Below are 25611 nucleotides of genomic sequence, written 5' to 3' on the forward strand. Positions count from 1 at the left end.
TAGTACATGAATGCAATGGAATACTGCTGTGCTATAAGAAAGGAGGAGCAGATAGATTTCAGAAAAAAACCTGAACAGACTTACGTGAACAGATGCTAAATGGAGTGAGTGGAACCAGGAGAACATTGTACACAGTAATAGCAACAATGTGTGATGACCTACTTTGGTAGATTTAGCTCTTCTCAGCAATACAGTTATCTAAGATAATTCCAAAAAACTCGTGATAGAAAATGCTATCCACATCCAGAGAAAGAACTATGGAGTCTGAATGCAGATCGAAGCATAATATTTTCCTTTTTTTTCTCATGGTTTTTCCCTTTTGTTCTGATTCTTCTTTCACATCATGACTAATGTGGAAATATGTTTAATATTATTTATACATATATAACCTATATCTGATTGCTTGCTGTCTTAGGGAGGTAGGAGAGGAAGATAGGGAAGGGAAAAATTGCAACTCAAAATCTTATAAAAATGAATATTAAAAATTATCTTTTCATGTAATTGGAAAAAAAATACTATTAATTGAGGGGAGAGCTCTAGAAAATAAACTAAAATAAGTAGTTGAAATAATTAACAACTTGAACACACTTGAAGGGTATAAAATTAACACAAATAAAATTAACACTGAACATTCCTGCATATTACCAACAAAGTGCAGCGCAAGAAATTGAATACAAAATACCATTTAAAATAACTGTAGATAATATAAAATACTTGGGAGTCTACCTGCCAAGACAAACCCAGGAACTGTATGAACACAATTACAAAACACTTCTCACACAAATAAAGTTATATCTAAACAACAGGAAAATATCAATTTCTCATCGGTAGAATGAGCCAATGTAATAAAAATGAAATTCTACCTAAATTAATCTACTTATTCAGTTCCATACAGATCAAACTACCAAAAATGTTTACATAGCTAGAAAAAAGTAATAAGAAAATTCATCTGGAAGAACAAAAAGCTAAGAATATCAAAAGAAACAATGAAAAAAATGTGAAGGATAGTGGCCTATGCATACCAAATCTCAAACTGTATTATGAAGTAGTAATCATCCAAACAATATGATACTGGCTAAGAAATAGAGTGGTGGATCAGTAGCATAGATTTGGTAAACTATAATTCTAGTAAATGACCATAGTAATCTGTGTTTCACACACCCAACAATCCAAGGTTTTGGGACAAAAACTCATTATTTGACAAAAACTGTTTGGAAAACCGGAAAATGGTATGGCATAAACTAGGTTTATACCAACATCTCACAATGTATACCAAAATAAAGTAAAATGGGTATATTATTTAGGTGTAAAGGGTGACACCACAAGCAGATTAAGAGAGTGTGGGATAGTTTAATACTAAGATCTATGGAAAAGGAAAGGATGTAGGACTAGATAAGAAATAGGAGAACCACATTTTCAAATAGCTGTAGCTCTATCTCTTAATGGTTTCACTATAAATATCCTTCCATTTATGGGTATGTGAGAGAGAAAAATGGAAAAAAATGTACAGGCTACCAATTTCAGCACTCTTCAGCCCATCTTTGCCCCCATTTTTCTAATTAAGCCACATTATGAGCAAAAATAATATATGATGATATTTTTGTTCAGCAGAATGGTTGAATCAGTTCACACCTCCACCAACAGTACATCAATGTCTCATTTTTCCACATCTCCTCCATTGTTTATCATTTTCATTTTCTGTCCTATTACCCAATCAGAATTGTTTTAATTTCCATTTCTTCAATCAATAGTGAGTTAGAGAATTTTTTTCATACGGCTGTAGAGAGCTTTGATTACTTCATCTAAAAACTGTTCATATCTTTTGATCAGTTATCATTTGGGATATGGTCCTTATTTTTATAAATTTCATTCAGTTCTCTATATGTTTGAGAAATGAGGCCTTTATTAGATAAATTTGCTCCAAAATTTTTTTCACAGTGATTAATGTTAACGGTATTTCTTTCCATCCTATTCCCTGCCCCATTTATTCTGTTCTCTCTCTTTCCACCCTACCCTTCCTTAAGTGTTTTGCTTCTCTCCCATCCCCCAATCTAACCTCCCTTCCACCACCCCTCCTTTTCTTACCCCTTTCCCATCCTACTTTCCTGAAATGCAAGATAGATTTCTATACCCAATTAAGAATGTATCTTTTTCCACCCTTGAGCCAATTTTGATGAGAGTAAGGTTCGCTCATTCCCCCTCATCTCCTCCAATTTCCCCACCACTGTAAAATATTTTTTCTCAGCTCCTTTCTATGAGATAATTTATACCATTATACCTCCGCTTTCTCTTTTTCCCATTATATTCTTCCTTCTCACCCCTTAATTTTATTTTTCTTTATATCATCACTTCATATTCAACTCACACACTTGACCTTTGTCTATATTACACTTCTTATGTCCGTCCTAATAATGAGTAAGTTCTTAGGAGTTACAAGTATCATCTTCCTATGTAGGAAAGTGAACAGTTTAAACTTATTATTTCCCTTATGATTTTCCTTTCCTATTTACCTTTTTATGTTTCTCTTGAGTCTTTTATTTGAAAGTCAAATTTCCTACTCAGCTCTGCTCTTTTCATCAAGAATGCTTGAAAATCATCTATTTCACTCAATGTCCATGTTCCTCCTGAAAGATTATACTCAGGTTCACTAGGTAGGTGATTCTTAGTTGTAATCATAGCTCCTTTGCTTTCTAGAATATCATATTCCAATCCATCTAATCCTTTAATGTAGAAGCTGCTAAGTCCTGTGTTATCTTGGTTCTGGCTCTGGCTCCATGATACTTGAATTGTTTCCTTCTGGCTGCTTGTGATATTTTCTCCTTAACCTGGAAGCTCTGGTATTTGGCTATAAAATTCCTGAGAGTTCTCATTTTGGGGATCCCATTCAGGAGATTATTGGTGAATTCTTTTAATTTCTATTTTTTTCCCTTCTAGTTCTAGAATATCAAGGCAGTTTTCCTTGATAATTTCTTTTTTTCTTTTTTAAATTCTTTTTTTATTTTAGACTTGATTGCTAAAACTTAAATACTTAATAAGAAAAGAAAAAGAAACAGTATAAATTTAAATATTAACACAGATATAAAATTAGAAAAGAAAAAATGTGCACAGCAGAATGTGAGGATATATATATATAATGTATCTGTATCTATCTATCATATATGTATATATGATATGCAGATATATGTGTATACATATGCATACATACATGTACATATACATAGATACATACATATGCATGTACATATAGACATGTAACATATACATGTGTGTATATACATATATATGTATATGTATCTTGTATTGCTTGGTCAAAGGGCATGCATACTTTTATAGCCCTGTGTGCATAGTTCCAAATTGTTCTCCAAAATGGTTGAATCAGTTCATAACTCCATCAACGATGCATCAGTGTTACAATTTTCCCACATCTTCTCCAACATTTATCATTTTCATGTTTTGTCATGTTAGCCAATCTGATAGATGTGATATGGTACCCCAGAGTTGTTTTGATTTGCATTTCTCTAATCAACAGTGATTTAGAGCATTTTTTTCATATGACTATAGACAGCTTTAATTTCTTCATCTGAAAGCTACCTTAATGTCTTTTTTCATAGAGGAATATCATGTGGAAGTTGGATCCACCTCAGCCTGATTGACTTCAGGGAGCACAAGGAGGAACACTGGGTATAAGTTGTAGCAGCAGATTTAGCATTGGTATAAGCAGATGTGTGCTGGAGCCAACTTGAATAGACTCAGGGGAATGAATTGTTCAATTTTCAGGGTGAATATTTATTCCTCAGAAATCAGCAAATCCTACAAGTCAAGGTCTGATTTATTTTATTCAATTTTCTAGAGTTAAGAAAATAATCGAGAAAATGTTAATGTGTATTCAAATTTAAAAAAAATGTCCTATACATTTTCCCCCTAGAAAAGTATTTGTTTAACCTTTACCAGAACATTCTTGAATGTGAAGAGACACTTTGAAGAATTTGACATATCCTCTAGTGATAGGTAGTGGGTTCCACCTCACATAAGGGCTTCATGCCTAGAAGTTCATTTATCACTTACAAGGTATGAGATAGAGGATAACTTTGCTCAAATGTTGGTTGGACTAGATAGACTCAGAGGTCCTTCACAACTCTGAGATTTTGTGATTCTATGACTACAGCCACTGAATATGATTATGAGCTGGAAGGGATATTAGAGATCACCTGATCTAACTGCCTCATGTTACAGAAAAAGAAACAAAGGCACATAGGATTGAAGTGACATCTAAAGTCACAGCAAATGAATGACAGTTAGGATTAGAAGCCAGTGTTCTCTTCACTCTAAACTCCATGCAAATTTGATTACAAGATAAAGAATATTTTATAGGTCTATCATAAGAGAGCTCAGGAGACAATATTACAGTAAGGTTTCCTTGCAGAAAGTCTTTTGTGGTGCTAGGATAGATCCCCCGGTTCTGTACCTGAGTCAGCCCTCGTGAGGGTGGTATGACTAAATAACTGTTTCCAATGTATAGATCCATAGTGCCATTCACTTGTCCCCGGAAAGACTTTATTTTGATAGGTAATTGTCAAAATAACTTGACTATTAATTTTGTCTATGTAATAGTCAACATAACTTTAACTGTATAAAATACTGCCCTTTCTTTTTATGGAAACATTGGATTCCTTGATCAAACGGGAACATTAATTCACCTTTATGTAGATCTTTATATTTTTTCTAGCATACTTTCACACAGAAGCTCTGCAAGGTAAGTAGAATAAACATTAACTGCATTCTAATGATAAAAACTGAAATTCAGATAGTTTAAGTGATTGGCCTATAGTCATATGACCAGTATTTGTGTTAGGACTTTTAAAACACCCTCCTGTTCCCATGTCAGTTTATTTGTTTGTTTGTTTCCTTTATACTATACATGCTCCTGGCTGCCTTAGCTATAGTGTATTAGAATGAGGCTCCACTTTCATTACTCCAATACCCCTATACTGCTATATGTGCTGGGGTGGTGGGGGGAGCAGGTCTTCTCTATGTCCTCAACAGACCATGTTCATGGACTTTTCATCACTCTCCCTCTAATTTCTCATCTCAGAGCACAAAACCCTGTAAGTAAGATTGAAACAGCTTGGTGTTGTAGAGAAGTAGTTGAACCCAACCATGTCAAGGCACATGAGCTCATTGTATAGTGTTTACCACAGAATAACCATATAAACTGTAGTCTAATTGAGATTTTTATGCTTGCCATGAAGTTTTAAAGAAATAAACTTCTAATTCCCTAGAAGATTGGATCAGATTCAAGATTCAAGCAAATAATAAATTTATAACTGACAATTAATGTTTTCATTTAAAGGATAGTGGGAATATCACAAAATAATAGATTAAGAAGTGGATTCTAGAAAAAATCTAGCTCACTTCAAGCAATATGCGAATGAATGGGACTTCACAGAATTATTTTGACCAGATGAGATTTCAGAAATTTGCAGAGAAAATAGCAAGGAAGTTGGGATACGTATTTTCTTCATGAAGGTTTTAGATATCAAGAATCAGGAAACGGAGAGAAACAGATTGCCCAGAAGATAAATTATTCATTGACCAACATGCAGCAGTGAAATAAAACAGTTTGGGATTCATCTTTTCTTTTCCCCCCTAGTGGAATAAAAGGTAATTCTTTGGATTAAGCAGATTGTCCCTGAGGAGATAATTGAATCATCAGGGGAAGATGAGGAAGTAATGTGGATTCAGGCACATGTAAGTTTATTAGGAGGGCTCTAAACTAGGAAATGTTCCATTTAGAGACTAAGGCAGAGAGGTTGCCAGTTACTTAATTACAAAAAAAAAAGGCAGGCAATATAAACTTAGAAGAGGAAAATAAGGTAGATCTGTGAAAGAAACTCCATACTCAAGTTAAGAATAAAGAGATGAAAAATTTAATTAAGTCGTGTCAGGGAAACAGATGGTATCAAGCTTTTGGTTCTTACAAGGTAAACAAAGGAATAATGCAATAATAAATAAAATAATAAAATGCTAAATTGCCTTCTCCACCCCCAGAAAATGGAGAACAGTCTGAAGCAATATCTGCTGCTCCTCTGTGTTTGCTTTTTATTCACTTTTTGATGTTTCTGTGTTATATAACTATTTTCTTTATTTGAGTTTATAAAAGATGGAGCAGCAGGATGGCTTCAATTGAACATATTGTATTGTAATTGTTGAAAAATAAAAACCATTTAAAAAGTGAAAGACAATTTAGCCAAGAATGGTAAGAATCTTTTCCTAAACTAACATTATAATAAATGAAATTCAATGACTTTACTTCTTCAGATATAAAACATGAGAATTGAGTTATAAACTATGTATTTGCTGAAATATTCAAACAAAATTTACAATACAGGAAGTTCTCACATTGGATGTCACTACAGAATGTTTTTATTTATTTTTAACAGATGAGAAAGCAAATAGATCTGTAATAGAAAGAGAATGGCCAGTTAAGTGATGATGCATGAGAAAAGATATGGTATTTAAGGACTGGTTTATCATATAGAATTCCTGACCATTGATGAAGAGTGAAAATATCAGTGTATATGCATGTGTATATGGTATCTTACAAGTGTAATAACAATAAAAGGCTTCATGCTACTGTTTCTACCTTCACAATCAACATTCCTCATATAGACCTTCTTCTTTCTACTTATACACTCACCAATTTGGAATGGACTCTCACTTCCTACAGCCTTCAATAGCCTTCTAATTGGTCTCCCTATCTCAAGCATCTCTTCAACTAATTTATCCTTCACTCAGCTGCTAAAGTGAAGGTTTAGTCATATCACATTCTCTGCTTTCCACCCCAACATCAAATTCAATAAACTCCATAGGTTACCTATTACCATCAGCATAGTATAGGAAGTCTTCTGTTGGGTATTTAAAGTCCTGCTCAACCTGGATCCTTCTTACCTTTCCCAGTTTCTTATATTTTCTTATCTTCTTTCCCTCAATGATTCAGCTATAGTGGTTTCCTTGCCATTCCTTGCCCAGGACAGTCCATCTCTCCTGAAGGTTAGACTGAACCTTTGCACTCGCTCTCTCCCATGCCTAAAGTCCTCTCCTGCACCCCTCATCTTTGCCTCATACCTTCACTAATAAATTAGAGAGTGTCCAGAAGAGAGTAACCAGGATGATAAAATCCCTCAAGGTCTGGTCCTAATCAGATCAATGAAAAGATTAAGAAATTTTAACCTGAAGAAGAGAAGAATGGAGGGAGAGGGTAGTGGAGATTTGTAACTCCCTTTGAGGATTTGAAATTCTGTAACATGAAAGAAAGATGAAGGGTGTTCTATAGGACCCCGGAAAGCAGAACTAAAGACATGGGTATAAGTTGCAGAGCAGTAGGTTTAGGCCTGACATAAGAAAAGACTTCTTAACTATGAGTGCTATCCAAAAGTAGAATGGCTGCCTTGGTGTAGAGGGGGGAACATATGTATTTTGTATATAGTACAATGATTCTTTAGCTGGTTAGACTTGAGTCATCTAACTTAGGGATTTTGTTGTTCTTTAGTAGTCTAATCATGCATATTAGTTTTATGGGGGGGGGGGAGCTTTCATCTTATTTTTATAACATTTGGGCATGTAGTAGGGTACTAAGATGTTTTCAAAGTAATTTGTGTTTTTATGGTTTTAGGATGATTGCCCCATGGCTTGGATATAATCTAAAACCTAACTGATGGGGAGTTCTGGGATTTGTAGTTCAGAAGGATAATATTCCCTTCCAGACCTGAGAGAGAATAAGTCCATCTACATTTGTTCAGGTAGGAGATGGGTTTTATTCCCACCTAAAAGCTTTTAAGGAATATGCAGTCTGTAGCAGTGCAGATAAGACAGACAGAGCAGAGATAACACAGCACACAGACTGGATGTCTGCCTTTGAGAGAACACAGAAAGTTCTACCAAATGGAATAAATTTAGCATAACGTTGCCAGTTGTCAATGCCATTTTAAGAAACGAGTAAAGCTTTGAAAGATTCTTTGCTTTTTCTGAATTTCTCTTCCTAATCTAGCAGGTTAACAAGTGTTTCCCTGTGCTTTTCTTGCTTTATATTGAAGCTGCTTCTTTATCTTAATCATTTGCTTCCTAAAAATCCACCAATCAATCCATCAATCTGAGATGAAGCATGAATACTTATACCCTATGTCTATATATTTATTGCATGATGTTAAAGGATGGAAACCAGTAACTGCAATATATAGAACTAAAAATATAGGTAAGAGGAGTGAATTCTAGCAAGAATTATGTGATTTTATTAATAACACATAAACATATACACACATATATACATATACACAAATATGTATATTGTATATGATAGGTGATAGACAGATAGATAGGTAGATGGATAGATAGATAGATAGATAGATAGATAGATACTTAGATAATCCTAAAGTGCACAGAAAGGGACCTAGGTTGGGCTATTTTGCCTCTTAACTAGCCAGTGAGGTCCCTAGGTATAATATAGTAGGAATAAGCTTTGCCTAAATTCCTTTGAGAAGCAGGAAGGGGAAGAGGAAATAGGGAGGAGGAAATAAATGACTGACTCCTCAAACTCTGATTACAGATGTGCAAAGCATCTATCTAATATCCCTAGATCTTGCATAACTTGACTGTTCCATAGCAAGTCATATATGCCTTGGATATTTTTTATTCCAATTCTTAAGCACAAATCTGGATTGATAATATACTGTAATACATACATCTCTTTTTTGTCACATTACCCATTCACAACATTGATTCGATTCATATTAAAGGGTCATGTTCCATGACCCACAGTCTTATAGTATCCAAGTAAGAACATTGGTAGTAAAAACATGTGCTTATAGAGGGCAAAAGTTTGTGACTATCGAAAGCCTGGTAAAAGTTTCTCAAATATTATCTATTCTCAGCACCTGGATTCATATCAGGCCCAACCCATTGCATGTTAACAATGCCTGTCCAAAATAGAGGTATCAACATAAACCTCTATGAGGTTCCATCCTGCCTAACTGCCATGAACTGAACTATATGCATTCTTCATGCCTTTTTTTTTCTTTTATGGATAATTAAAATGAATACTCTTGAATGACTATGGATATCTTCTGGTATTTTAAGACTTCATGCAATCAGTTCATTCATTGTCAAATGAGAATAGACGTACCTGAAGACCATCACTGTCTTTAGTGAATCCCTCTCCCATTTTCCCATTGTTCAGAACAACATCCATTTATGACATTGCTGAACATCTTTTCAACCACATATTTCTGAGGGTTTTTTCTTTGATATTAATAAAATACTGTGTTCTTGGTTTTCTGTCTGTCTTTCTAGAAGAGGGAAACAAACCAGGATAATCATTTCTATTATTTTGCCTCTTCCTCTGTCCATAAAGTATACCTAGTTCGAAATTCGATACTTTGGAAATCCCACATATTGCAAAGTTAAATGGAGATGTGGCCACTATATGGTTAAGTTTATTCTTGTGTTCCATTAGACAGAATAATTAGAAATGGAAAGCACATACATTTTAAGTTTTATTTCCTATTTCTCACCTTCCCCCAATCTCTTTTTTCTCAGTCAATAGCCTATTAGCTATTCTCTTTAAAGGAAATTCCAACTTTTCCTTTGGTGCTTTGGAATAAAGTGGTCCTCCATGTGAGGATGGCATTCAAGTCTCACCCCTACCTTAATAGCACCCTCTCCTTTTTGAAATTATTTTCTATTACCTTATATTATTATGTATAGTTGGGATATCCTCCACCCCCAGGAAAATGTAAGGTTCTTGAGGCAGTGGCTATTATTTTTCTTTGTAACTTGAACACTATACAAGGTGTCTTACAAATAATAGCTAAGTAAATATTTGTTTAAATGACATGTATAATTAGGTTTTAACTATCCAGTCAGACTAGCTAAATTCATAAAAATAGCTGAATAATTAACAGATCTCTATTTTATTTTGTTGTCATGGATTCAGGGCCGTATGCAATAGGAAATATTTTTTACCTAACCCTCCCAAAAGCCATGTATTCTAAGCTCTGTATTGATGGACAAAATAAGGAGAGGAGTCTAAACAGAAATCAAAGGGTATTCACGTAGGCATAGCTGTCTTCAAGCTGTTTGTGCTCAAGTAGCCTATCAGGAAAGCCAAGATAGTGATGAGAAGGTAAGCTATAATTTTATAACCTTAGATTATCAACTAAGCTTAGAATACACTGAAATAATAAAAGGAGACAGACAGACAGATAGATTTGTACTCTTCATCATTAGATTGTAAGTGCATTCTGAGTAGGAGTTGTTTTACTCTTCATACATATCTCCTCAAGACCTAATACAGTGTCTGATAGTATATGCTTATAAACAGTTGTTGACTTATTGATTCTGACTCTAAAGCAAGTGTTCTTTCCGTGTTATCACATCACTTCTCCACCTCTTTAATTATGTAGACTCTATTTAATGTTCACAACCCAGTTCAAGACTTATCCCTTCCATGAAGATTTCCATAACTAATCTGGTTCACATAAACCTTCCCCTTCTCTTAATTCCCATTGTTTATAGTCTTTGACAAATAGATGAGCACTTTATAATTTTCCTTGAGGCAATAAATGGTATAAATGGACCACACTAGAATCACTGTGTTATGAAGACATTATAGAAATGTGTTCCATCTGCCTTAATCTTACCTCTTTAATTGCCAAAGATTCTTTCGTGTCAACCCCCCTTTTATGAAAATCTTCCTAAAACATGCTCAGATGTCTTTTTAAAGCTAAAACATGAAGCTCAACTTAATTTTTTTTCTTGAGTATTCATTCTGAACATAATTTATTGTTCTTTACAATATCATGCCCTCCAGGAGTATTAAGGGGTATAAGGCTATTTACTTGGGTATCAAAATTGTATCCACGCTCCTGGAATTTCTGAATTCCTCTTTCAATTTTGGGGGGGTTTTCTGTCACTTCCCTCAATGTGGGGCTGCTAACTGTTGCTATCAGTGACTTGTATCTATCAGCCATTTGTATCCCTTCCAAAAAAAGAAGGGCAAATCATCTTATAGTTTAATGCTTCTAGTATGCTGTGGAATGAGACACTAGATAACCAAGAATTTGTGCAGGGTGGGGTAAGGGGGGCTGGAAAAGAAGACTAAAAGGGCTCAAGGAGTTTTGAAGAATTATCCTAGAAATAAAGTCCAAACTAAGATGCACTGACATTAAAATAGTCACTGAATTGACTTCATGAAATCGATGTTGGCTGCTCACGGGTTCATCTCTCCAGATATGCCTCTGTTTTCTAGAATGTTGGTAGACATATGGCTTCCAAAGTACTCAGCTGAGAATAAAACACATACTCAAAAACATGTATTAATTGGGGCTGGTTCTCTAAGGGAGAAAATAAACACATTGCCTGGAAGTTTCTCCTCAATGAGATGGATTCAAAAGGTCAAACAAAACAAACTCTCAATTTGGTGTTAGAAGACCATAATTTATGGATTAATTTTGTCCCTTATTAGCTGTGTGACCCTGGGCAAGTCACTTTATTTTTCTTATCCACAGTCTCCTTATCATGAAAATGAGAGAATTGGAAATCTCTGGAAAACAAGTGATTTTTAAAATACTTTTTTGACTCTAAATCAATGATCCTTCAATCATATTAAAGGATATAACCTGGAAGAGGAATTAGACATTTTCTGTTTGACTTTAAAGGACAGAACTAGGACTATTGGGTAAAAGTTTCATGAAGAGATTTCAGATTAACTAAATGGTTTTTCCCCCTTTTAACAGTAAGCACTAGGGACTGAACCTGTGATTTCATTTGTATAGTGACTTCTCAGGTAAACAAACCTTTTATGAATGTAGGTCTGTACCTTGTACTTGCTTAGAGCACTGAGAGGTTAAGTCATTTGCCGGAGGTCACATAGGCTGTATGTCAGAGGTAGGACATAAATCCACTTCTTCCTGGATTTGAGGCCAACTTTTTACTTACACTATTTCTATTTCTACACTATCCTGCCTCAGGAGGGAAGAGGGGAGGGAGGAAAAGAAGAAAGGATAGAATTTGGAAATCAAAACTGTTTTAAAAATGTTTAAAATTGTTTTAACATGTAATTGGAAAAAATACAATACTAAAATAATAATAATTAGGTGTCCCAAAATGTAAAAAGGCTAAGTTTTTAAGTTAGTGAGTTCCCCATCATAGGAGGATTTTGAACTGGAACTGAATAACCAACTGTAAGAGACAATATAGACTAGGTTACCTCTGAAGTTCCTTCCCTTTCTAAGATTCTGTCATTCTTCCTAATGTCTTTCAGGAATGATCAAATTAACCTTTTGTTTTCCCCCCAGAGAGAAGGTAGAGAATTTAGCTTGGTCTTGAGATATCTTCTTCCTGGAACCAGATTAACCATTTTACTTTTCTTCAAATGAGTTGTTTTTCAATGTTTAGATTCATGCTGAGAAGAAGACTAAAATCACTGAAGCAGGTTACTTTCCAGCTCACAGGGTCAGCTGCACATTGTTCTTAATCTGGTACATTAGCCCTAACTGAAGCTCGTCTTGATGAGAAAGTTGTGCTTAAAATAGATTTGAAGCTTCTGCTTCTATGTGGAAACTATGGCATTGTAGTGAGGAATGAAGGTAAGTATCCCAGTCTTGTCCCTATGGCATACAACACCACACTGATATAAACTCTTCCAAATCACATTCTATAGTATTACTTGACTAGGAAATTTCACTGCATAATGAATGAAAAGAAATGCCAGACCCAGGTAACTGACACCAATTTTTATATGTATGAGCATTTAACAAAAGAATGCATCAAAATCAATCATTTTCATTTGCCATGCCAACATGTTGTAACAGTAAGGGGCAGCATTTCCTGGCTGAATTCTTTTATGACTGGTAATAAGCTGTTAGACTTCATGACCAAGATGATAAGCAGAAATTTACAAGCATTTAGAAAATTCTCCTGGCCAGAGTTCGTGCATGTATCTGCAAAATGTGCCCCTCCTGGGCATAGTGCCTATGTCTACACTGGCATGGTGAAATGGAAACTTGAGAAAATGTATAATACTTTAGAAAGAAAGTAGACAACTGGAACAATTCAGATACTCTCTCACCAAAATCTTTATTTTCTGTCTCATGTGTGTGAAAGAGCCCTAGAATGTGTCTCTCATTTTAGCTTTGACAAGAAGTTAAGACACAAAGATCATGGGTAAAAGGTAGAGGATCACAAGTGTAACACAACTTGGCATGGGGGATGCCCTGTGTTGGGAGTGGTGGGAAGATATTAGGTTGAAGGGAGGGATAATAAAGGTCTTAGCTTAAAGTTTTGAGTCATATGGATTCTTAGACTTGCTGTGATCCCTCATGAAGGTTGAAAAGAAAATATTTTTCATAAAGTAAATTTGTCTATAAATGTGAGCTATCATTATCCCTTTCCAGGATTTCAAGCCTTCTCTTCAGCTTGGCAATGACTATACTTCTACTTCAACAATCCACAATTGCATTTCTGTGAGTATTCATTCCACTGATAAAAATCAGCATTTTTATGCGATTACAATGGAATACTATTGTGCTATAAGAAATGATGAGCAGGGTGCTCTCAGAAAAACCTGGAAAGACTTACATGAGCTGATGCAAAGTGAAATGTGCTGTGTACAAAAGAACAGCAATATTGTAGAATGATCATCTGTGAATGACTTAGCTATTCTCAGCAATAGAATGATCCAAGACACCTCTGAAGGACTTATGATGAAAAATGCTATTCATCCCCAGACACTGATGGTGTCTGAATAAAGATTGAAACATACTTTTTTAAAAAATGCTATTATTATTCTTGAGGGTTTTTGTTTATGTTTTCTTGGACAAAATGACTAATATAGAAATATGTTTTGCATGATTACATATGTATAACCAGTATTGAGTTGCTTCCCTTCTCAAAGGAGGGCAGGGATGGGGAGGGAGGAAAGGAAAGAATTTGGAACATAAAATTTTAAAAAATGTATGTTTTTATTTATATAATTGTTTTTTACATGTAATTATGGGAAAATAAAATACTAACTAAAATGAAAAAAAGAAAACAAAAGACAAACACTTTTTCTACAAGTTTCTTCCTCTATAAAATGGGAATAATTATAATGCTTTCAACATCTACCTCACAAAATGAAATGAAAAAAAAAACAATGAAAGTCTTTTGTGATGCTAAAGAACTATTAAATGCAATCTGTTATTATTAGTTTTTAAACATTAGCAAAGTATAGGAATAATGAATATCAGCTGTGTATTTAATCTTATTCAGCTATCTATGTGAACACAGAAACCCACTATTTAAATTAAAATACTGATAAAATGGATAGATTCACATACATGTGTAGTACATGAGTACTTTACCAGATCACTGATTTAGAGGTGGAAGAGACCTGAGAGACCATCTAGTCCAGGCTCTTATTTTATAGTTAATAAAACTGAGGCCTAGAGGAGTCAAATGACTTGCCTGAGGTCACACAGGTAGTAGGGATGAGAGACAGCATTGGAGCTCAGGTCCTATGACTCCAGAGTCAATAAACTAAAGGGTTTGGATTGGATGGTCCCTAAAGTCACTTCCAGGTTAAGATCCCCCATGGTCTTATGAAATACTTTCTCTGGGCTTCTTTCTCCCTAGTGCAAAAGGTTGAGACAAGTCTTGTAAAGCAAATCCAATCACCAAGAGATCAAATACCGGTCTATCAGGGCTATAACATGGCATGGACGGTAAGTTAGAAAAAAGGGAAGCTAGGAAAGACAAAGCCCTACTTCACACATGCATGATATCTCAACTGGAAAAGAACTTAGAAGTCTTTCATTTCATTCCATGATTGAACTGACAAGACTTCTATGATATTACAAAAGCAGTCATCCATCCACTTTAAATCTCTCCATTCCCTTCTGAGATTGGCCATTCGATTGTTGGTCAGCTCTGTCACAAAGATTATTCTTATATTTTATTCACACATGTGTCCACAGATTGAAATCTCTGTAACATTTTTAACTGTTGTACCTGGTTCTGCCTTTTAGGGCCAGGAAGAGCAAAGACAATCATTGTTGACTTGGGTATTTCAGCACAACATTGAAGACTGATATCATGTGTTCCTTGAGTCTTGGCTTCTCCATACTAAATATCCCCAGTCTTTTCAATTGCATGATCTTCAGGCTGTCCTCAAGATGTGGTCCAGTTCATCAATGTCATTCCTTAAATGTAGCATCAAGGTCCTCCTGAAGCCATCTAACCAGGACAGAGTGTAACAGGATTTACCTGCCTGCATTTTGACACTGTGCCTCTTAATGTAGCCAAGTATCTCAATAGCTTTTTGGCTGCCACATGATACCATTGACGTATCCGTATTATAGTTCATTCAATCCCCCCAGGCACGTTTCACAAGCTGTCTAGCCGTGATTTCCTCAGTCTGTGCTTATATAATATTAATGCTTTTTTTATTTTTTTTTAAATCCCACGTGTAGGAGTCATCATTTATCATTGTAATGAATGTCTTCATTTGGAGAGCCAGGAATGGCAACTCTGAGCATGCTCCATGAGATAGTGCTCATTACATCCTTAGGAAATGTGACTTTATTAGTTCTGGTCCATCTCACTTAGCCTGTCAGCCTTTTCTTTGGATCCTGAGTCTGATGTCCAATGTGTTAACCATACTTTTCAGCTTCATATTACGTGCAAGTTCTATAAGGATGCCAACTACACAAGTCACTGATAAAAATATAGAACACAAATCCCTATACTTGGTGCATAAGACCATTCAACATTTTTAAATGAGGATAACTTGTAAATCTCCTCCAACCATTAATTTGTTTCTGTTACATTCCTGATATATTTCCCTATAGTATTTAGCAATTAAGCATTCAAATAGCATGTGCTATTTTCATAGATCAGGGCAAATGAGAATGAAAAAGATCTTTTTCTTCTAATATCAATGTTGGAAACCCAGTGTAGGGAGGAGATATGATGAGAGAGAAATGACAGAAAGTAGGCTTCTCCAAAACTAGTCCTGGAACTTGGTAGTGTAAAAGAAAAAGGATTCCCTGGCTGTGAAGGTTTTAAGGGGAAGACACACTCATACTGTCTCTAATCATTTTAATGTAACAGTTCCAAGGCATTCCATGGCCTCATTTTTTTTCTTCTTCCAGCAAACTCCAACATTTGGCCCACTAGAGTTTGGTTTTTGTTTCCCTGGGTACAGTTTCTGTTCTCTGGACTTGTTAACCCATTGGTCAAATTAACTTTTCAAAAAAATAAAATGCAAACATGAACACTGGTCTCTTGTCCTCATTCTGCTTCCTGAAAATAGTACACAATACCTCTTTAGTAATTTTTAAAGTTTTATTACTAAATATTACAGGGAAAAACACAATGAAAACTGTAAATCTGCAGAGGTCTTATCAATTAAATCTTGTGTAATGGAAAGAACATAGTATTGAGAATCACAAGACCTTGTTGAGTTTTGGTTATGACACTTACAGCTGGTAATGTAATGACTTTGGGCCAGTGACTTCATGTCCCTGGGCATCAGTTTACTATCAAGGGGGAGAAGTAGATAGAGTGGTGGATTTGAAGCCAGGGAGAACAGAGGTAAAATCCAGCCTCACTTACCAGTCATACGACCCAGAGGTAAGTCACTTAGTTTCTGTCTGTCTTGGTTATGCCATCTGCAAAATGAATAATAATAGCACCTACCTCCTAGAATTGTTGGGAAAATCAAATGAGAGATTTTCAAGCATTTTACAAACATTAAGGGACTATGTGCAATGACGATGATGATGATGATGATGATACTCACCTATTTCACAGAGGAGTCATGAGAAAAGTGTTTCGCACATTGTACAATGTGTAAATATCAGCTATTACTTTATGACCTGGTTTTATTACTCTTGGTCCTATAAATACAGATGTCCTGAACTTGATCTTGTGGTTCTTTTAGTTCTTCCACTCCCTTCTGACTCACAGGTCTTTCAGTCTTTCCTCCAAAGTCCCTGTTTTGTCCTCCCTTGTTGAGTTCTGTAGAAGCCAAAGAAAGACACTCAAAATCGAGACTCTTCTTATTCTTATATATCCTCCAACTCTCAGACCTACAAGGACATTCCAAACCTCAGGGTGACTGATTTCTCCCCAGTCCTCCTGACTGTGCTTATTTACACTGGGGCACTGACGAGCTCCGTAGAGAGGCTCCCACTGCTTCAGACACACATGTCATCTTTAGGTCATTTCTCCACAACAAGCTTGAGGCCTGAATAATCCAGATAATCACCTCAGCATTCCACCTCACTTTGTCTTCAGAGTGGAGTGACATCCTCTTCAGGCACCAATATTTTTTTTTTATATTTTTATTTATTTATTTATTTAACGTATTTAGTTTTCAGCATTGATTTTCACAGGAGTTTGAATTAAAAATTTTCTCCCCATTTCTACCCTCCCCCCACTCCAAGATGGCTTATATTCTGGTTGCCCTGTTCCCCAGTCAGCGCTCCCTTCTGTCACCCCACTCCCCTCCCATCCCCTTTTCCCTTCCTTTCTTGTAGGGCAAGATAAATTTCTACACCCCATTGCCTGTGTATCTTATTTTCTAGTTGCATGCAAAAACTTTTTTTTTTGTTTTTCAACATCCGTTTTTAAAACTTTGAGTTCCAAATTCTCTCCCCTCTTCCCTTCCCACGTACCCTCCCTAAGAAGTCAAGCAATTCAACATAGGCCACATGCGTATCATTATGTATAACCCTTCCACAATACTCATGTTGTGAAAGACTAACTATATTTTGCTCCTTCCCAACCCATCCCCCTTTATTGAATTTTCTCCCTTGACCCTGTCCCCTTTCCAAAGTGTTTGTTTTTGACTACCTCCACTCCCATCAACCCTCTCCTCCATCATCCCCCCCATTTTTTTTTATCTTCTTCCCTCTTCTTTCCTGTGGGGTAAGATTCCCAATTGGGTATGTATGGTATTCCCTCCTTAGGCCAAATCTGATGAGAGCAATGTTCACTCATTCCCCCCTCATCCGCCCTCTCCCCACCTCCCACAGAACTGCTTCCTCTTGCCACCTTATGTGAGATAATCCACCCCATTCTATCTCTCCTTATCTCCCTCTCTCAGTATGTTCCTCTCTCATCCCTTAATTTGATTTTATTTCTTTTAGGTATCTTCCCTTCATCTTCAACTCACCCTGTGTCCTCTCTCTCTCACCCCCCCCCCTCTCTCTCTCTATATATATATATACACACACATATACATATATATGTATACATATACATATATATACACACATAGATATATACATACATACACATTCACCCATATATATACATAAACATATATGTATGCGTATTCCCTTCAGCTATCCTAATACTGAGGTCTCATGAAACATACTTGTTATCTTTCCATGTAGGAATGTCAACAAAACAGTTCACCTTTAGTAATTCCCTTGCAATTTCTTTCTCTTGTTCTTTTTTTTGATTACCTTTTCATGCTTCTCTTGTTTCTTGTGTTTGAAAGTCAAATTTTCTATTCAGTTCTGGTCTTTTCACTGAGAAAGCATGAAAGTCCTCTATTTTATTGAAAATCCATATTTTGCCTTGGAGCAGGATACTCAGTTTTGCTGGGTAGGTGATTCTAGGTTTTAATCCCAGCTCCATTGACCTCTGGAATATTGTATTCCAAGCCCTTTGATCTCTTAATGTAGAGGCTGCCAGATCTTGGGTTATTCTGATTGAGTTTCCACAATACTCAAATTGTTTCTTTCTGGCTGCTTGCAGTATTTTCTCCTTGATCTGGGAGCTCTGGAATTTGGTGACAATATTCCTGGGAGATTACTTTTTGGGATCTATTTAAGGAGGCGATCGATGGATTCTTTCAATTTCTATTTTGCCCTGTGGCTGCAAAATATCAGGGCAGTTCTCCTTGATAATTTCTTGAAAGATGATATCTAGGCTCTTTTTTTGATCATGGCTTTCAGGTAGTCCAATCATTTTTAAATTCTCTCTCCTGGATCTATTTTCCAGGTCAGTTGTTTTTCCAATGAGATATTTCACATTGTCTTCCATTTTTTCATTCCTCTAGTTCTGTTTTATAATATCTTGATTTCTCATCAAGTCACTAGCTTCCACTTGCTCCAATCTCATTTTTAAGGTAGTATTTTCTTCAGTAGTCTTTTGGACCTCCTTTTCCATTTGGCTAATTCTGCCTTTCAAGGCATTCTTCTCCTCATTGGCTTTTTGGAGCTCTTTTGCCATTTGAGTTAGTCTATTTTTTAAGGTGTTGTTTTCTTCAGTGTATTTTTCAGTATTTTTTTGTGTCTCCTTTAGCAAGTCATTGACTTGTTTTTCATGGTTTTATTGCATTCTTCTCATTTCTCTTCCCAATTTTTCCTCTACTTCTCTAACTTGCTTTTCCAAATCCTTTTTGAGCTCTTCCATGGCCTGGGACCAGTTCATGTTTTTCTTGGAGGCTTTTGGTGTAGGCTCTTGCACTTTATTGACTTCTTTAGGCTGTATGTTTTGGTCTTCTTTGTCAGCAAAGAAAGAATGCAAAGTCTGAGACTGAATCTCGGTGCGTTTTCGCTGCCTGGCCATATTCCCAGCCAACTAAATTGACCTTTGAGTTTTTCAGTGGGGTATGACTGCTTGTAGACTAGAGAGTTCTATGTTTCACATTTCGGGGGGAGGTGCCAGCTCTGCCCCACCAGCACTGCTCCTTCCCCAAGAACCCCCAACCGGACTGGGCTTAGATCTTCCACAGGCTGTGCACTCCTGCTCTGATCTGCCACTTAATTCTTCCCACCAGGTGGGCCTGGAGCCAGAAGCAACAACAGCCGTAGCTGCCCCACCTCCGCTGCCCCCGGGGCTGGAAGCCGAACCACAAACTCCTTCCACTCCCGCAACTTTTCCCACTAACCTTCTCAGCGGTGTTTGGTGTTTGTTGGTTGAGAAGTTTGGTAACTGCCACAGCTCACTGATTCAGGGTGCTAGGGCATGCTCTGCCCGGTTGCTGGTCTGGATGGTCCACACCGCTCAGGCTGGGCTCTGCTCCACTTTGTTCCCAGCTCCCAGCTCCCAGCTCCCAGCTCCCAGCTCCCAGCTCCGTGTAGGATAGATTTCATCCAGAGACCATCCAGGCTGTCCTGGGCTGGAGCCCTGTTTCCCTCTGCTGTTTTGTGGGTTCTGCCATTCTAGACTTGGTTCAGAGCCATTTTTTATAGGTTTTTGGAGGGACTCGGTAGGGAGCTAGTCCCTGCTTACCAGCCGCCATCTTGGCTCTGCCCCCCTTCAGGCACCAATATTGATGCCTGCTTATACACAGATGTGTTTAACAGAATTCATTTAAAAATGGCAACACCATCACTAACAAAAATATATCATGCAGTTCAACATTATTAAAAAAATCTACAATGTGCCTAGTCATTCAAATTAATGAACATTTACCAAATATTTCCTACGTGCAAGATATTGCATTATGGGTACTTGCAAGCCAATGCTCTCCAGATGAAATTAAAGAGGGATATTAAAGTTTTCTATACTTCGGTTCAAAAGGTATATTATATAAGTATAAGATGAGGGATATGTGTGTAAAACTCTATTTATATGAAAATGGTCTGCGGTTCTTAGTGTACTGCAGGATAGAAACAAGTTTTCTTTGTGATGTAGAAATCAAAAGAAGTAGTACTAAAGGCAGACGCATAGATAAATGAAGCCACATAAGGGGAGTGATTGCTCTGCTGTATTCTGCCAATCAATTGATCAGTCAACAAAAATTTGTTAAGCACTTACTATCCACCAGGCACTGTGTTAAGTACTGGAGACACAAAAATATACAAAAGACAGTCCCTGCCCTCAAGGAGCACTCAGTCTTATGGGGAAGAAAGCATGCAAAGCAATGTATACAAACAAGTTATATACAGGATAAATAGAATATAAAAGAGGGACAGTACTAGAATTAAAAATTGGTTGACATAGGCTTACTGTCCTGACCCTTGGTCTGTTCACATCTGGAGCTTTGTTCCCAATTTCAGGAAATGTACTTTAGAAAGGTCATAAAAAAGCTGGAGCACACAGAGAGGGTGATAGATATGGTAAGGAAGCTTTGAAAGATGACATATAAAGATTAGTTGATGTAACAGATTTTTAGTCCAGGGGCAAAAGAAGAGTGTCATAAGGTCTGATGGAGTGTGCTATACCTGGTTTGAAATATCTGAAGGGGGTAGTTACTAGATGTTGAGTTTGTTTAGCTTGTTTTCAGAGAGGAGAGCTGAAACAAATGACTAGAAATTATGGGGAGCTAGATTTTGGCTTATTGTACATAAGGACAATATCCTAATTTAGATCTTCTCGGGATTCATTTATATTCAGTTATTTGTCTTTGGAGTTCTTCAAGCAAAGGCTGAAATTCCACTTGTCAAGAATATATTAAAAAAAATTTTGCTTTGGGAAGGGTTTGGAGTAGATGACCTCTGATTTCCCTTTCAAGACTGAGGGCCTATGATTCTAGAAATCATGACAAATAAGCTAAGAATAAAAGGAGAAATGGATGGTTCAGGAAGCCTGAGTTTAAATCATGGATAAACCCTTGTCCAGTTGTATGACCTCAGAGAAATTATTTCACCTCTCTGCATCTCAGTTTCTGTCAAATAGACACATGGGACTAAACAATCCTTAATGTCCTCTATAACTCTAAAAATATGATCTTATTAAGCCGTTAATAACACATCATTAAAGCTATGCAGTCCTTCCCTCCAGTTAGGAGTAGGGTGACATTTTTTTACATTGATTTATAACATGCCAAATGTTAATAACCAATGTTGAAAACAGAAGTAATTTTGATTACATTATAGAATTATATGTTTAGAGCTAGACAGATCACTAGGTAGTCATCTAGTCCAAATTCTTTATTTTATAGGTCTGGACATTGAAATCCAGAGAAGTTGAGACTTGTTAAAATCCTAAAGATAATAAGTAGGAGAGCTAGAAATTAGATCAAGTTCTGAGGTTCAAATGCAATATTCTTTCCATTGTATCATACAGTTTCAAAGGTATCATCCACCTCTAATATTCTATAAATCTAATGATACTTTTAATGGTGAGGCATTAATAAAGACTCAACTCAGATTTTTCTGTGTGTGATTTGGTAGTTTTTAGTCAAATTTCCACAATCAGCTTGCCAATCCAAGATATATAAGAGAAATAGGTCCAGGGATCATTTGCACCATGCTGATGAGGTAAGCATTAGCCACTGTAATGGGGAAAATTAATTTTGCTATAGAAGGAAAACAGTTCCAATCAAATGTCTGAATGAAGAGTTTCTCAGCTCCATTCCAGACATAAAAGTCTATGAGCCTATGTTAATTTCACTGGAATATTATGAGTTCAGTGTTAGAAAACTCTCTCTCCATTTTCTTCCTTCCCAACCCCTCCTACTTCCCCTTGCAACAAATTATCTCCAACCACCATTCAGTTGCTTTCTTGCATGTAAATCAGTTTATTCCTCTGTAAATCGAAGTATTTCAGTATTGTGCTGGCACAAGCTCATTTTCCTCTGAAAGTACAACTCATATTCAAATATAAAGCAGGAGTTGTTAATATGCCAAACCTGGGGTACCAAGGTTTCAGCTAATTTTTCATTTGTGAGTAGGTGGGGGGAAGATTGGTTCATTTACATAGGGGATGAAGGAAAGGAATCTAATAACTCTCTCAAGGACAAAGGTCTGTAACTCTAAACAGCAGGAAGAAAGTCCTGGTGTCTCATATCATTGTTACTTTCTAATCTCATTGACCCTTTAATATGTCTGCTATTGGTTGATTACATCTACACACTAGAGTATCCATGATTTCATTCATTGATATTCTCAGTAAGTTACATGGAATTAAAAAACAAACAAGAAAATAACAAAAAACAATCTTGTTTAGCTAATAATCAATCTTAGGGTGCTGAGCCTTTCCCGACTTAGCTAGGTTGATAAACTTGTATTTATCCCCAGACCTGTACAATGCATGAAATCTTTCTGGGTTGGTATGTTGTCTTTCCAGGTTGACATGTCAGAGTTTGTTCTCCACTTGCACAGTGTTTGAGAACATAAGGATACTTTTAAGATCTTTTCCCAGTTTTATTATGTATGACACACAAGAAAAGGAAATAAAAGAAAGAACTGAAACTTTTCCATAGATTTAACTCTCAGATGCAGTGAGTAAGACTAGGAAAGAAATGAGGCAAAGAATGGCCTCTTTTACTCAAAAAAAAAAGACAGAAAAGAAAAGAAAAATCAATCTGGGAGGAGAAGACCCTTAGGGTTTCTGGCCAAAACAGAAACAATTTCTATTTGTATTCACTCTGAACCATCAGAGCCCAAACAATGACCCCAGAAGGCTTGGGCTGGGCCTATTATTGGTCAGTTGGTGAGTGTAAATAGCAATTGTTTATGTTTTGGCCAGAAACCCTAAGGATCTTCCCTTCCCAGACTGATTTTTTTTTTTTTAACTAGGTAAAAGAGGTCAGACTTTGCCTCATTTTTGTTTTACCTAGCGTTAATCATTGAATGGGTATTGACTCAATCAAACTGAGATTTAGGAAAGACCTTAGCTTAAAAGGCCCAAGGTCTCCCACTGGATAGGGGTCATCTCCAGTCATAATGATCTATATCTTGCCACTGGACCCAGATGACTTCAGAGGAGAAAGTAAGGCTGGTGACTTTGCACAGACCTCTCTCATTTGAATTCAATTCACTTGAAAGTCATGGTATCTGACCTTCCTGATATCATGGTCCTCTTCAAGAATGAAGGACAAGCAACTTTCAGATATATACATATATATGTAAATAATACATAAACCTGAATATATTTGTATATATACACATATATTTGTATTCACACATATGTATCTATAACATATATAAACTGCACACACACACTTGTGTGTGTGTGTGTGTATGCCTGTAAATCAGGGGGTTGGATGATATGACCTCTAATATCCTTTCTAGCACTAAATATATGGTCCTGTGATGAGGTTGAAACTGTTTTTTTTTTTTAATTTCAGATTGATAGATGAGAATGAAAGGCACAAAGATTCCCCCTCTGACATTTACTAGCTTTATAACTTTGGTCAAGTTGCTTTATTTCTCTCAGCCTCATTTTATCTACAAAACAAGAATGACAATAGGACCTACTTCTCAGGGTTGTTGTGAGCTAACAAATGAGCCAACATGTAAAGCACATTGTAAACCTGAAAGTGCTATGTAGAAGCTAGTTATTGCTATGTTTGAATGTATGTATGCATGCATGCGTTTATGTGTATGTGTGTCTAAAATTATTTTTTGGGGGGATAAATGGAATTATAGGATCTACTACTATGAAATTTAGCCTTTAGGGCTTTAACATTCTCCTGAGAACAGGAAAGAAACCATGAATTGATCTTTTCTTTTCTCAAATTGAAAAAAGGAAGGAAGGAAGAAGGAAGGAAGGAAGGAAGGAAAGAAGAAAGAAAGGAAAGAAGGAAAGAAGGAAGGAATGAAGGAAGGAAGGAAGGAAGGAAGGAAGGAAGGAAGGAAGGAAGGAAGGAAGGAAGGAAGGAAGGAAGAAAGGAAGGAAGGAAGGAAGAGAAAAAAGGAGGAACTAAGGAAGAAAGAAATTAGAAAGGAAAAGAGCCTTCCAAATCACCTCTAGAACATCCATTTCTTGCTTCTGCCAAGGATGTGAGAGATTGATAACCTCCCACAAGCTCTACAACATTTGCAATTGTTGAGAATAGGGATAAGCAGGAACAGTGTGGGAAAAGACAGAGAAGAATCATTGGAATCCAGAGGACTATGTATGTATGCCCCAGCTCCTCATAAAGCTATTGTATCTCTGAGCTGTCTTGCATCCTGTAACCCTCTAATCCTGAAATCAAAGAATCTATAAACAGATAAGAAAAAAAGGTTAGGGAGATGCTGAGGCTATTTAATATTTCATTCTTATCAAAACCTGCAGAAGAGTTAGAGATTTGTCTAAAAAAGATTTTATGTGAATTGCGAAAAGAGCTTGGGAAGATCCAGATTAGTCAGACGTTGTGCTCCTGAGGAAAAACAAAAACAAAGAAAATAGGAGACCAAAAATGCATCAAAGAGAAGGCATTTCTTCATAATTACAGCACAGCACATGGAAGTAAACATGCCAGTGGAATTTATGATTGTGAACATAAACTTTCCAGAGCTCTCTTTCCTAGGTCTCAAAAATTTAAATGTTTGTTGATTCCCTCTCTACAGTTTCCTCTCAGCCATCTTCCCTTCGCATCCTCTTTCCAATGGTGATAGCTTGTGGGTCTCATTAAACACAATTAGTATATATCTATGCACATGGAGAGAATTTCCCTCTTACAAAAGAAAAAAAAAAGAGCCAGATTACACTAGAAGCTCACTAGACACATATGCAGGGACCCTTAGGGAAGTTAAAGGTTTAGCCTGCATATCTCGCCTCTTGAGAAGAGAAAGAGGGAAGGAAAGTAATTTTCCCTTTCATAGATCCCAGATATCTGAGTGTGCATCAGCATCAAAAAAGGTAAGGTCTTTCCTCATTCCCTACCTGTGAGGATTCAGGGTGGAC

The sequence above is a fragment of the Trichosurus vulpecula genome, chromosome 6 (genome assembly GCF_011100635.1).
Source record: "Trichosurus vulpecula isolate mTriVul1 chromosome 6, mTriVul1.pri, whole genome shotgun sequence".
NCBI classification, from domain to species: domain Eukaryota; kingdom Metazoa; phylum Chordata; class Mammalia; order Diprotodontia; family Phalangeridae; genus Trichosurus; species Trichosurus vulpecula.